General features: G+C 34.2%; 1 long non-coding RNA gene across 1 annotated transcript; it reads left to right on the top strand.

Moving 5' to 3' along the window:
- The first annotated feature begins 261 nt into the window (after window positions 1-261).
- Window positions 262-3415, top strand: LOC135151149 (uncharacterized). Its single transcript, XR_010289688.1, has 2 exons — window positions 262-629; window positions 2024-3415. It is a non-coding gene; the product is annotated as an uncharacterized LOC135151149 (long non-coding RNA).
- Window positions 3416-14695: the final 11280 nt, after the last annotated feature.

The raw sequence follows: 14695 nt of genomic DNA, 5'->3' as shown, positions 1-14695 counted from the left end.
ATCATGAAAATCATATTTTATTAGTTTTTAATTATTTTGAAATTTTTAAAATTATTTTGGTATTTATCTGGATCATTTTTATCTGTGAGTTGTTCGTTAATTTGTCAAAAGCAGTCCGAGACCGAGCTGGCAAGGACGCGTGTCCTTAATTTTGATACGTGTCATCACAGAACAAACCAGTTTATATAAACTGGGTTATTTTATTTTGTTTTGTTTTCTTTAATTAAAATCTCTCTACTTCATCTCTCCCGTTCACCTCTCTCAATCTCTTCTTCTCTCTCGATCAATCTCTCCCACTCGCATCTCTCTTTCTCTCAAATCTCTGAAATCCCTCTCCCTCACCGCTCTCTCTCTCCCCTGTCTTCCCTCACCTATCTCCGCTTCTCCCTCCTCGGCTGCCCTTCTTCGCTGCCTTCCGGCCACCGCAAAGCCGCGTGTTTTCCGGCCAGCTACTACTGGGTTGGCGAGTTTCAGTCTTTGCTCCGTTTCCCCTCTTCGTCGTGCATCGTGTCTCTATGGTGTCCTTTGTAGTCTCCTCAAATCTTCTGCCAAACTTTCTTTCAGTAGCCGCTATCTGCTTTCTCGGGCAAGTCCAGCGTTAAGCCACGCTTCCCTATTTGATTTTGTTGGTATAACCCTTGTCCATATTTTGTAAATCAGTTGTGTATATATATGAAATTGGGATGTGTGTTGATTTGATTTTAAAAAATTAGTTTTCTTTAAATTACTTGATTAAGAGTAGATTGGGTTTCAAGATTCGAGTTATATGCTTGCTTCTATGTAGGTGAATAGGTGTCAATTGATGTTGATTATAACCCGTGATTATTAATTGAGTTCGATTATATGTGCTTAATTGGTATTTGAATTGATTTTGGTAAAAGAAAATAGATAATCGAAAAGATTAGGAGTGGTAGTGAAATCTTTTGCTGTGATACCACTGTTTGATGTTAATAGTTACCTGTCCTAGGAGTATGTTTTTGGAATGAAATTTTGTGGAAAGATACTTCCTGGAATCTAGTGTCTACTCGCGAAAGAATTAGATTGATTTATTAAACGAGCTAAAAGATATGCATGATTTAGTGCGACGTGCGCTGAAAATTCTGAGCAGGCTTATGTGTCCTGTTCCACGCCCTATTTTGCTACCTTAAAATCGAGCTTTGCCTCTGAAATTTTTATTGGAGTTAGATGTTAGTATCTGGAACATGTCATTAAAATTTTATACAAACAGACCAATTTTTCTATTTATTAAAATTCTTAGCGTGGGGCTGGTTCTGCAGGACAGATTCATGTTCTTGGCTTGCAGGCTCTGTTTTACTCCCTTAAACATAGAATTTGGTTATGAAATTTTTATAGTAGATTGGATTAATGTTTAGGGAGGTCTCATAAAACTTTCAAGTGAAAAACTTGTATTTTTGATTTATTAAAAATGTTTAAATGTCGGTAGCACAGATTTGTGAAAATTCCGTTTTGATGTCACAAAGAGAATTGTTTTGCAAGTTTAAATTTTTGAGTTGGGTTTGAAATTTCTATGATCTCCGCGTATAAGCTTTATAAATATGTCTGAGAAATATTTTGTTAAAAAGTTAAATTATTAGCATATGATTTCAGAGTTTGCTAATTATTTAAATTCAGTCAATGAGTAGTGGTTGATGGTATTTGATTGGCTTATTGAGTTGGTTTGAGTTGATTACTTGTTAAATAGTATAGGAAAACAGGTGGATAGTCCGATAAATAGAGGATATGCTGCCGAATTTTTGTTAGAAATTATATATGCTTTACTTGTTAAAGGAAATTAAATAGATAAGAATAAGGTGACATGGTTAACTGAAACATGTTATATGATAACTTATCAATATTGACTTTTAATAGCTATAAAAGTTAATTATTCAACTATGTGCTATGTGTTTGTCTGACTATGTGGTATGTATATGCGAAGGGTAGATATATGATAGGTATTAATACTTTTCGAGCTTAGTTAATCCGTCTGATCCGACGACTGAAATACTATTTTGCCATCGTATAGAATTGAACGAGACGTTGATCGAGGCATTGATCGAGAAGTGATTGAAATGGGTATTCAAAAATAGCTAAGTTGTGTTGCAAGTTGAAGTTAGGCAGAGATTGCTATAGATAGAATCTTGTCAGAAGCTGGCAGAAAGGAATGATATGGCACTACATAGTGTTATTAGAAATCTGAGCTAGACACCGGAGTTAAGGCAAGTATATTTCCAACCTACTTTCTCTTTAAAAGATTTTGCTCCTGCAATGCTTTTGTTATGCTTTGAATATTGCAAAACTCCTTATAGAATTAGACTTCTACTAATTACGAGTATTCTGGAATTACCCAAGTATGAATGGAATACCCTTTGTCACTTATATCTTGCAAATGTATCAACTTAATTATCATCCTTATCTTCTTCAACTGCTAGTTACTTATTATTGAGCTTAGAACCTTGTTTTCTTACCTCCCTTTTAACTACAACAAATTGTGTTCTTGCTTATAAAAAAAACTAGTTCACTTGTTTGTTCCTGACCCAGAAATGAAACCCCATTTCTTGAAAGACCTTAGTTATCATCATACAACCTACCCTGCCATTATTATAAAATACATTGATACACTTGATTCAGTAACCTATACCCTTGATAAAGAATACTTAATTAGTAGAAATCTAATGCTAAGGTGTTGAAATGAATATTTGGTTGAGAATCAATGTTGCTTACAGATTTTGAACCTTGGTCTTAAAATGAAAAATGATTTGATTTATTTGTTTTAGAAAGGGAATTGGATGAAAATGTTTTATGACCGAGGCGCCGGTCCCAATTGAATTATTAAAGGCCGAAGTGTGCCTAGGATCCTTTATATTTGAGAACTCGTATTGAATATGCGGGTTCGGAGCTATGTCGTGGGCTGATCACCCAGCTTAGCTCGTAGCGTCTTATCTGGTTCCAATTCCATAAAGGAGAAACTGTTTTGTTTAAATCATATTGTGTTGGTATCATTATCTTTATATCATTGTCAGGTTTTACATACTGTTTGATTTATTGTTGGTTTGGATATTATATACTTGCTGAGCATTCTTTTGCTCATTCTTGCTATTTCTTCTAACCCCTTTCAGATAATGTTAAAGATGGTTCGCCTATTTAGGCTAAGCATAAGAGTAAGGCTAGGCGAGGATTGCAAGTGACTAAGTTTCAACCTCTGATGGTCAGGAAGAGTATCCAAGATCGAGTCTTTGGGACTAGTGGTAATTAGAGTTGTCTAAATTTGATTTAGTTGTAAAAACATGTAATAGGATTTATTAGTTTTACTTTTCTGATTTCAATACTATAGCCTGTTTGCGATCCTGTTTTAAAGGGGGTTAAACTTTGTTCTTTTAAATCTTTTATTAAAGCTTTTAGGTTTTCAATTCTTTGATTTTTATTAGTTTTTCAACAATACATGTTTCAAAAGTGTAAATCAATTTTTTTTAATATCCAGGTTTGAAATACTTGTTTTTACTTTCTTTAGAAAAAAAAAATACAGGTTTTCAATTGTTTTTCTTTTAGTGGCACCAAATCCAGACCCCCGGATTTGAGGGCTGTCACATTCGTTTGAAGTTGAAAACAACCTGTAGCTTCATTTTCGGTTGTTTAAAATTAGAATCAACTTGTAGTTTCATTCTTGACTCGTTTAAGCATGTAAACAACTTGTTGCTTCATTATTGGCTAGATTGAAGTTGGGAACAACTTGTAGCTTCATTCCAGACTCGTTTGAAGTTGAAAACAACTTGTAGCTTCATTTTTGGTTGTTTAAAATTAGAATCAACTTGAAGTTTCATTCTTGACTCGTTTAAGCAAGTAAACAACTTGTTGCTTCATTATTGGCTAGATTGAAGTTGGAAACAACTTGTCGCTTCATTCCAGACTCGTTTGAAGTTGAAAACAACTTGTAGCTTCATTTTCGGTTGTTTAAAATTAGAATCAAGTTGAAGTTTCATTCTTGACTCGTTTAAGCATGTAAACAACTTGTTGCTTCATTATTCGCTAGATTTAAGTTGGAAACAACTTGTAGCTTCATTCCAGACTCGTTTGAAGTTGAAAACAACTTGTAGCTTCATTTTCGGTTGTTTAAAATTAGAATTCAACTTGTAGTTTCATTCTTGACTCGTTTAAGCATGTAAACAACTTGTTGCTTCATTATTGGCTAGATTGAAGTTGGAAACAACTTGTCGCTTCATTCCAGACTCGTTTGAAGTTGAAAACAACTTGTAGCTTCATTTTCGGTTGTTTAAATTAAAATCATCTTGTAGTTTCATTCTTGACTCGTTTGAGCTCGGAAACAACTTGTTGCTTCATTATTGGCTTGATTGAAGTTGGAAACAACTTGTAGCTTCATTCCAGACTCGTTTGAAGTTGAAACCAACTTGTAGCTTCAGTTTCGGTTGTTTAAAATTAGAATCAACTTTTAGTTTCATTCTTGACTCGTTTAAGTATGTAAACAACTTGTTGCTTCATTATTGGCTAGATTGAAGTTGGAAACAACTTGTAGGTTCATTCGAGACTCGTTTGAAGTTGAAAACAACTTGCATCTTCATTTTTGGTTGTTTAAAATTAGAATCAACTTGTAGTTTCATTCTTGACTCGTTTAAGCCTGTAAACAACTTGTTGCTTCATTATTGGCTAGATTGAAGTTAGGAACAACTTGTAGCTTCATTCCAGACTCGTTTGAAGTTGAAAACAACTTGTAGCTTCATTTTTGGTTGTTTAAAATTAGAATCAAGTTGAAGTTTCATTCTTGACTCGTTTAAGCATGTAAACAACTTGTTGCTTCATTATTCGCTAGATTGAAGTTGGAAACAACTTGTAGCTTCATTCCAGACTCGTTTGAAGTTGAAAACAACTTGTAGCTTCATTTTCGGTTGTTTAAAATTAGATGAACTTGTAGTTTCATTCTTGACTCGTTTGAGCCCGGAAACGACTTGCTGCTTCATTATTGGCTAGTTTGAAGTTTGAAACAACATGTAGCTTCATTCCAGACTCGTTTGAAGTTGAAAACAACTTGTAGCTTCATTTTCGGTTGATTAAAATTAGAATCAACTTGTAGTTTCATTCTTGACTCGTTTAAGCATGTAAACAACTTGTTGCTTGATTATTGGCTAGATTGAAGTTGGAAACAACTTGTAGCTTCATTCCAGACTCGTTTGAAGTTGAAAACAACTTGTAGCTTCATCTTCGGTTGTTTAAAATTATATTCAACTTGTAGTTTCATTCTTGACTCGTTTGAGCCTGGAAACAACTTGTTGCTTCATTATTGGCTAGATTGAAGTTGGAAACAACTTGTAGCTTCATTCCAGACTCATTTGAAGTTGAAAACAACTTGTAGCTTCATTTTAGGTTGTTTAAATTAAAATCAACTTGTAGTTTCATTCTTGACTCGTTTGAGCCCGGAAACAACTTGTTGTTTCATTATTGGCTAGATTGAAGTTGGAAACAACTTGTAGCTTCATTCCAGACTCGTTTGAAGTTGAAAACAACTTGTAGCTTCATTTCCGATTGTTTAAAATTAGAATCAACTTGTAGTGTCATTCTTGACTCGTTTGAGACTGGAAACAACTTGTTGCTTCATTATTGGCTAGATTGAAGTTCGAAACAACTTGTAGCTTCATTCCAGACTCGTTTAAAGTTGAAAACAACTTGTAGCTTTCATTTTCGGTTGTTTAAAATTAGAATCAACTTTCGGTATCATTCTTGACTCGTTTGAGCCCGGAAACAACTTGTTGCTTCATTATTGGCTAGATTGAAGTTGGAAACAACTTGTAACTTCATTCCAGACTCGTTTGAAGTTGAAAACAACTTATAGCTTCATTTTCGGTCGTTTAAAATTAGAATCAACTTGTAGTTTCGGTCTTGACTCGTTTAAGCATGTAAACAACTTGTTGCTTCATTATTGGCTAGATTGAAGTTGGAAACAACTTGTAGCTTCATTCTAGACTCGTTTGAAGTTGAAAACAACTTGTAGCTTCATTTTTGGTTGTTTAAATTAAAATCAACTTGTAGTTTCAATCTTGACTCGTTTGAGCACGGAAACAACTTGTAGCTTCATTATTGGCTAGATTGAAGTTGGAAACAACTTGTAGCTTCATTCCAGACTCGTTTGAAGTTGAAAACAACTTGTATCTTCATTTTCGGTTGTGTAAAATTATATTTAACTTGTAGTTTCATTCTTGACTCGTTTGAGCCTGGAAACAACTTGTTGCTTCATTATTGGCTAGATTGAAGTTGGAAACAACTTGTAGCTTCATTCTAGACTCGTTTGAAGTTGAAAACATCTTGTAGCTTCATTTCCGATTGTTTAAAATTAGAATCAACTTGTAGTGTCATTCTTGACTCGTTTGAGACTGGAAACAACTTGTTGCTTCATTATTGGCTAGATTGAAGTTCGAAACAACTTGTAGCTTCATTCCAGACTCGTTTAAAGTTGAAAACAACTTGTAGCTTTCATTTTCGGTTGTTTAAAATTAGAATCAACTTTCGGTATCATTCTTGACTCGTTTGAGCCCGGAAACAACTTGTTGCTTCATTATTGGCTAGATTGAAGTTGGAAACAACTTGTAACTTCATTCCAGACTCGTTTGAAGTTGAAAACAACTTATAGCTTCATTTTCGGTCGTTTAAAATTAGAATCAACTTGTAGTTTCGGTCTTGACTCGTTTAAGCATGTAAACAACTTGTTGCTTCATTATTGGCTAGATTGAAGTTGGAAACAACTTGTAGCTTCATTCCAGACTCGTTTAAAGTTGAAAACAACTTGTAGCTTTCATTTTCGGTTGTTTAAAATTAGAATCAACTTTCGGTATCATTCTTGACTCGTTTGAGCCCGGAAACAACTTGTTGCTTCATTATTGGCTAGATTGAAGTTCGAAACAACTTGTAGCTTCATTCCAGACTCGTTTGAAGTTGAAAACAACTTGTAGCTTCATTTTCGGTTGTTTAAAATTAGAATCAACTTGTAGTTTCATTCTTGACTCGTTTAGCATGGAAACAACTTGTTGCTTCATTATTGGCTAGATTGAAGTTGGAAACAACTTGTAGCTTCATTTCTAGACTCGTTTGAAGTTGAAAACAACTTGTAGCTTCATTTTCGGTTGTTTAAATTAAATCAACTTTTAGTTTCATTCTTGACTCGTTTGAGCCCGGAAACAACTTGTTGCTTCATTATTGGCTAGATTGAAGTTGGAAACAACTTGTAGCTTCATTCCAGACTCGTTTGAAGTTGAAAACAACTTGTAGCTTCATTTTCGGTTGTTTAAATTAAAATCAACTTGTAGTTTCATTCTTGACTCGTTTGAGCCCGGAAACAACTTGTTGCTTCATTATTGGCTAGATTGAAGTTGGAAACAACTTGTAGCTTCATTCCAGACTCGTTTGAAGTTGAAAACAACTTGTAGCTTCATTTTCGGTTGTTTAAAATTAGAATCAACTTGTAGTTTCATTCTTGACTCGTTTGAGCCCGGAAACAACTTGTTGCTTCATTACTGGCTAGATTGAAGTTGGAAACAACTTGTAGCTTCATTCTAGACTCGTTTGAATTTGAAAACAACTTGTAGCTTCATTTTCGGTTGTTTAAATTAAAATCAACTTGTAGTTTCATTCTTGACTCGTTGGAGCCCGGAAACAACTTGTTGCTTCATTATTGGCTAAATTGAAGTTGGAAACAACTTGTAGCTTCATTCCAGACTCGTTTGATGTTGAAAACAACTTGTAGCTTCATTTCCGGCTGTTTAAAATTAAAATCAACTTGTAGTTTCATTCTTGACTCGTTTGAGACCGGAAACAACTTGTTGCTTCATTATTGCCTAGATTGAAGTTGGAAACAACTTGTAGCTTCATTCCAGACTCGTTTAAATTTGAAAACAACTTGTAGCTTCATTTTCGGTTGTTTAAAATTAGAATCAACTTTCAGTTTCATTCTTGACTCGTTTGAGCCCGGAAACAACTTGTTGCTTCATTATTGGCTAGATTGAAGTTGGAAACAACTTGTAGCTTCATTCCAGACTCGTTTGAAGTTGAAAACAACTTATAGCTTCATTTTCGGTCGTTTAAAATTAGAATCAACTTGTAGTTTCGGTCTTGACTCGTTTAAGCATGTAAACAACTTGTTGCTTCATTACTGGCTAGATTGAAGTTGGAAACAACTTGTAGCTTCATTCTAGACTCGTTTGAAGTTGAAAGCAACTTGTAGCTTCATTTTCGGTTGTTTAAATTAAAATCAACTTGTAGTTTCAATCTTGACTCGTTTGAGCCCGGAAACAACTTGTTGCTTCATTATTGGCTAGATTGAAGTTCGAAACAACTTGTAGCTTCATTCCAGACTCGTTTAAAGTTGAAAACAACTTGTAGCTTCATTTTTGGTTGTTTAAAATAAAATCAACTTGTAGTTTCAATCTTGACTCGTTTGAGCACGGAAACAACTTGTAGCTTCATTATTGGCTAGATTGAAGTTGGAAACAACTTGTAGCTTCATTCCAGACTCGTTTGAAGTTGAAAACAACTTGTATCTTCATTTTCGGTTGTGTAAAATTATATTTAACTTGTAGTTTCATTCTTGACTCGTTTGAGCCTGGAAACAACTTGTTGCTTCATTATTGGCTAGATTGAAGTTGGAAACAACTTGTAGCTTCATTCTAGACTCGTTTGAAGTTGAAAACAACTTGTAGCTTCAGTTTCGGTTGTTTAAATTAAAATCAACTTGTAGTTTCATTCTTGACTCGTTTGAGCCCGGAAACAACTTGTTGATTCATTATTGGCTAGATTGAAGTTGGAAACAACTTGTAGCTTCATTCCAGACACGTTTGAAGTTGAAAACAACTTGCAGCTTCATTTTCGGTTGTTTAAAATTAGAATCAACTTTTAGTTTCATTCTTGACTTGTTTAAGCATGTAAACAACTTGTTGCTTCATTATTGGCTAGATTGAAGTTGGAAACAACTTGTAGCTTCTTTCTAGACTCATTTGAAGTTGAAAACAACTTGCAGCTTCATTTTCGGTTGTTTAAAATTAGAATCAACTTTTAGTTTCATTCTTGACTTGTTTAAGCATGTAAACAACTTGTTGCTTCATTATTGGCTAGATTGAAGTTGGAAACAACTTGTAGCTTCTTTCTAGACTCATTTGAAGTTGAAAACAACTTGTAGCTTCATTTTCGGTTGTTTAAATTAAAATCAACTTTTAGTTTCATTCTTGACTCGTTGGAGCCCGGAAACAACTTGTTGCTTCATTATTGGCTAGATTGAAGTTGGAAACTACTTGTAGCTTCATTCCAGACTCGTTTGAAGTTGAAAACAACTTGTAGCTTCATTTTCGGTTGTTTAAACTAAAATCAACTTGTAGTTTCATTCTTGACTCGTTTGAGCACGGAAACAACTTGTTGCTTCATTATTGGCTAGATTGAAGTTGGAAACAACTTGTAGTTTCATTCCAGACTCGTTTAAAGTTGAAAACAACTTGTAGCTTCATTTTCGGTTGTTTAAAATTAGAATCAACTTGTAGTTTCATTCTTGACTCGTTTGAGCCCGGAAACAACTTGTTGCTTCATTACTGGCTAGATTGAAGTTGGAAACAACTTGTAGCTTCATTCTAGACTCGTTTGAATTTGAAAACAACTTGTAGCTTCATTTTCGGTTGTTTAAATTAAAATCAACTTGTAGTTCCATTCTTGACTCGTTGGAGCCCGGAAACAACTTGTTGCTTCATTATTGGCTAAATTGAAGTTGGAAACAACTTGTAGCTTCATTCCAGACTCGTTTGATGTTGAAAACAACTTGTAGCTTCATTTCCGGCTGTTTAAAATTAAAATCAACTTGTAGTTTCATTCTTGACTCATTTGAGACCGGAAACAACTTGTTGCTTCATTATTGCCTAGATTGAAGTTGGAAACAACTTGTAGCTTCATTCCAGACTCGTTTAAATTTGAAAACAACTTGTAGCTTCATTTTCGGTTGTTTAAAATTAGAATCAACTTTCAGTTTCATTCTTGACTCGTTTGAGCCCGGAAACAACTTGTTGTTTCATTATTGGCTAGATTGAAGTTGGAAACAACTTGTAGCTTCATTCCAGACTCGTTTGAAGTTGAAAACAACTTATAGCTTCATTTTCGGTCGTTTAAAATTAGAATCAACTTGTAGTTTCGGTCTTGACTCGTTTAAGCATGTAAACAACTTGTTGCTTCATTACTGGCTAGATTGAAGTTGGAAACAACTTGTAGCTTCATTCTAGACTCGTTTGAAGTTGAAAGCAACTTGGAGCTTCATTTTCGGTTGTTTAAATTAAAATCAACTTGTAGTTTCAATCTTGACTCGTTTGAGCACGGAAACAACTTGTTGCTTCATTATTGGCTAGATTGAAGTTGGAAACAACTTGTAGCTTCATTCCAGACTCGTTTGAAGTTGAAAACAACTTGTATCTTCATTTTCGGTTGTTTAAAATTAGATTAACTTGTAGTTTCATTCTTGACTCGTTTAAGCCTGGAAACAACTTGTTGCTTCATTATTGGCTAGATTGAAGTTGGAAACAACTTGTAGCTTCATTCCAGACTCGTTTGAAAGTTGAAACAACTTGTAGCTTTCATTTTCGGTTGTTTAAAATTATTAAAACTATATCAACTTGTAGTTTTTCTCTTGACCGGACTCGTTTGAGCCGGGAAACAACTTGTTTGCTTCATATTGGCTAGATTGGAAGTTGGGGAACAAATTGTAGCTGCATTCAGACTCGTTGAAGTTGTAAACAACTTGTAGCTAAGCTTCATTTTCGGTTTGTTTTTTGTTTTGTTTAAATTAAAAATCACTTGTAGTTTTCATCATTCTTGACCTTGTTTGAGCCCGTAAAAAAAACAAAAAAAAAAAAAAAAAAAAAAAAAAAAAAAAAAAAAAAAAAAAAAAAAAAAAAAAAAAAAAAAAAAAAAAAAAAAAAAAAAAAAAAAAAAAAAAAAAAAAAAAAAAAAAAAAAAAAAAAAAAAAAAAAAAAAAAAAAAAAAAAAAAAAAAAAAAAAAAAAGGAACAACTTGTTTGCTGTTCATTATTGATTAATTTGAAGTGGGAAACAACTTGGTAGCTTCTTCCAGACACGTTGGAAGTTGAAAACAACTTGTAGCTTCATTTTCGTTGATAAAATATAATCAACTTTTAGTTTCATTCTTGACCTTGTTTAAGCATGTAAACAACTGTTGCTTCATTAGATTGGCTAGATTGAAGTTGGAAACAACTGTATTTTCATTCCAGAACTCATTTGAAGTTGAAAAAACTTGTAGCTTCATTTCCGGTTTGTGTTAAATAAAATCAACTTGTAGTTCCATTCTTGACATCGTTGGAGCCCGGAAACAACTTGTTACTTTCATTAATTGCTAGATTGAAGTTGGAACTACTTGTAGCTACATTCCAGACTCGTTTGAAGTTGAAACACTTGTAGCTTCATTTTCGGTGTTTAAATTAGAATCAACTTTCCAGTTTCATTCTTGACTCGTTTGAGCCCGGAAACAAACTTGGTTGCTTCATTATTGGCTGAGATTGAAGTGGAAACAACTTGTAGCTTCATTCCAGACTCGTTTGAAGTTGAAAACAACTTATAGCTTCATTTTCGGATCGTTTAAAATTAGAATCAACTTGTAGTTTCGGTCTTGACTCGTTTAATAAGCATGTAAACAACTTGTTGCTTCATTACTGGCTAGATTGAAGTTTGGAAACAACTTTGTAGCGTCATTCTAGACTCGTTTGAAGTTGAAAAGCAACTTGTAGCTTCATTTTCGGTTGTTTAAATTAAATCACGTGTAGTTTCAATCTTGACTCGTTTGAGCACGGAAACAACTTGTTGCTTCATATTGGCTAGATTGAAGTTGGAAACAACTTGTAGCTTCATTCCACGACTCGTTTGAAGTTGAAAACAACTTGTTATCTTCATTTTCGGTTGTTTAAAAATTAGAATCAACTTTAGTATTCATTCTTGACTAGCTTTAAGCATGTAAACACTTGTTGCTTTATTAGTGGCTCGATTGAAGTTGGAAACAACTTAGTAGCTTCATTCCAGACTCGTTGGAAGTTGAAAACAACTTCTGCTTCATGTTTCGGTGTGTTTAAAACTTAATTCAACTTGTAGTTTCATTCTTGACTCGTTTGAGCCCTGGAAACAACTTGTTGCTTCATTATTGGCAGTTGATTGGGAACAACTGTGTAGCTTCGTTTCCAGACTCGTTTGAAGTTTGTAAACAACTTGTAGCTTCATTTTTCGGTTGTTTTAAATTAAAATCACTTGTAGTTTCAATTCTTGACTTGTTTGAAGCCCGGAAACAACTTGTTGCTTCATTAGGATTGATTGAAGTTTGGAAACAACTGTAGGCTTCTTTTTCCAGACAGTTTGAAGTTGAAACAACTTGTAGCTTCATTTTCGTTGATTAAATTAAATAATCAACTTTTAGTTTCATTCTTGACTCGTTTGCATGTAAACAACTTGTTGCTTCATTATTGGCTAGATTGAAGTTGGAAACAACTTGTATCGTCTTTCCAGACTCATTTGAAGTTGAAAAAAACTTGTAGCTTCATTGCGGGTTGTTTAAATTAAATCAACTTGTAGTTTCCATTCTTGACTCGTTGGAGCCCGGAAAACAACTTGTTGCTTCATTATTGGCTAGATTGAAGTTGGAAACTACTTGTAGCTACTTCCAGAACTTTTGAATTGAAAACAACTTGTAGCTTCATTTTCGGTTGTTTAAAATTAGAATCAACTTGTCAGTTTCATTCTTGACTCGTTTGGAGCCCCGGAAACAACTTGTTGCTTCATTATTGGCTAGATTGAAGTTGGAAACAACTTGTAGCTTACTTCCAGAACTCGTTTGAAGTTGAAAAAAACTTGTAGCTTCATTTTCGGTTTTTAAAATTAAAATCAACTTTTAGTTCATCTTGACTCGTTGAAGCCCGGAAAACAACTTGTTGCTTCATATTGGCGAAAGTTGAAGTTGGAAACAACTTGTGCTTCATCCAAGACTCGTTTGAAGTTGAAAACAACTTGTGCTTGCATTTCTCGGTGTTTAAATTAAAATCAACTTGTAGTTCGTCAGTCCTTGACTCTTTGAGAGAGGAAACAACTTGTTGCTTCATTATGCGCTAGATTGAAGTTGGAACAACTTGTAGCTTTCATTCCGACTCGTTTGAAGTTGAAAACAAACTGTAGCTTCATTTTCGGTTGTTTAAATTTAGAAGCCAACTTTCAGTTTCATCTTGACTCGTTTGAGCCCGGAAACAACTTGTGCTTCATTATTGGCTAGATTGAAGTTAGAACAACTTGTAGCTTCATTCCAGACTCGTTGTGAAGTTGAAAACAACTTATAGCTGTCATTTTCGTCGTTTAAAAGTAGAATCAACTTGTAGTGTGTCGGTCTTGACTCGTTTAAGCATGTAAACAACTTGTTGGCTTCATTACTGGCTAGATTGAAGTTGGAAACAATTCTTGTAGCTTCATTCCAGACCGTTTGAAGTTGAAAACAACTTGTAGCTTCATTTTTCGTTTGTTTAAATTAAATCACTTGTAGTTTTCATCTTGACTCGTTTGAGCACGGAAACAACTTGTTGCTCATTATTGGCTAGATTGAAGGTGGAAACAACATGTAGCTTCATTTCCAGACGTTTGAAGTTGAAAACAACTTGTATGCTTCATTTTCGGTTGTTTAAAATAAGAATCACTTTTAGTTTCATTCTTGACTGCTTAAGCATGTAAAACAACTTGTTGCTTTATTATGGGCTAGATGAAGTTGGAAACAACTTGTAGCTTCATTCCAGACTCCAGACCGTTTGAAGTTGAAAAAACTTAGCTTCATTTTCGGTTGTTTAAATAAATCAACTTGTAGTTTCATTCTTGACTCGTTTGAAGCCTGGAAACAACTTGGTTGCTTCATTATTGGCTTGATGGAAGTTGGAAACAACTTGTAGATTCTTTCCAGACACGTTTGAAGTTGAAAACAACTTGTAGCTTCATTTTCGGTTGTATTAAATTATAATCAACTTTTAGTTTCATTCTTGACTTGTTTAGAGCGGTAAACAACGTGTTGCTCATTATTGGCTAGATTGAAGGTGGAAACACTTGTTCTTCTTTTCCAGACCTTGGAAGTTGAAAAACAACTTTAGCGAGCTTCATGTTCGGTTGGTTTAAATTATAAATCAACTTTAGTTTTTCATTCTTGACTTCGTTGAGACGAAACAACTGTGTTGCTTCATTATTGGCTAGATGAAGTTGGAAACAATTGTACTTCTTCTTTCCAGACTCACGTTGAAGTTGAAAAACAACTTGTACTTCTTTTCGGTTGTTTTTAAATCAAAATCAACTTTTAGTTTCCATTCTTGAACTCGTGGAGCCCGAAACAACTTGTTGCTTCATTATTGGCTAGATTTGAAGTTGGAAACAACTTGGAGCTTCATTCCAGACTCGTTTGAAGTTGAAAACAACTTGGATAGCTTCATTTTCGGTTTCGTTTAAAAAATTAGAATCACTTTAGTTTCATTCTTGACTCGTTGAGCCCGGAAAACAACTTGTTGCTTCATTATGGCTAGATTGAAGTTGGAAACAACTTGGTAGCTTCATTCCAGACTCGTTTGAAGTTGAAAACAACTCGTAGCTTCATTTTCGGTTTTAAAATTAGAATCAACTTGTAGTTTCATTCTTGACTCGTTTTAAGC

The sequence above is a fragment of the Daucus carota genome, chromosome 3, assembly GCF_001625215.2.
Source record: "Daucus carota subsp. sativus chromosome 3, DH1 v3.0, whole genome shotgun sequence".
NCBI lineage: Eukaryota > Viridiplantae > Streptophyta > Magnoliopsida > Apiales > Apiaceae > Daucus > Daucus carota.
This window is presented reverse-complemented; position numbering and strand designations above follow the sequence as displayed.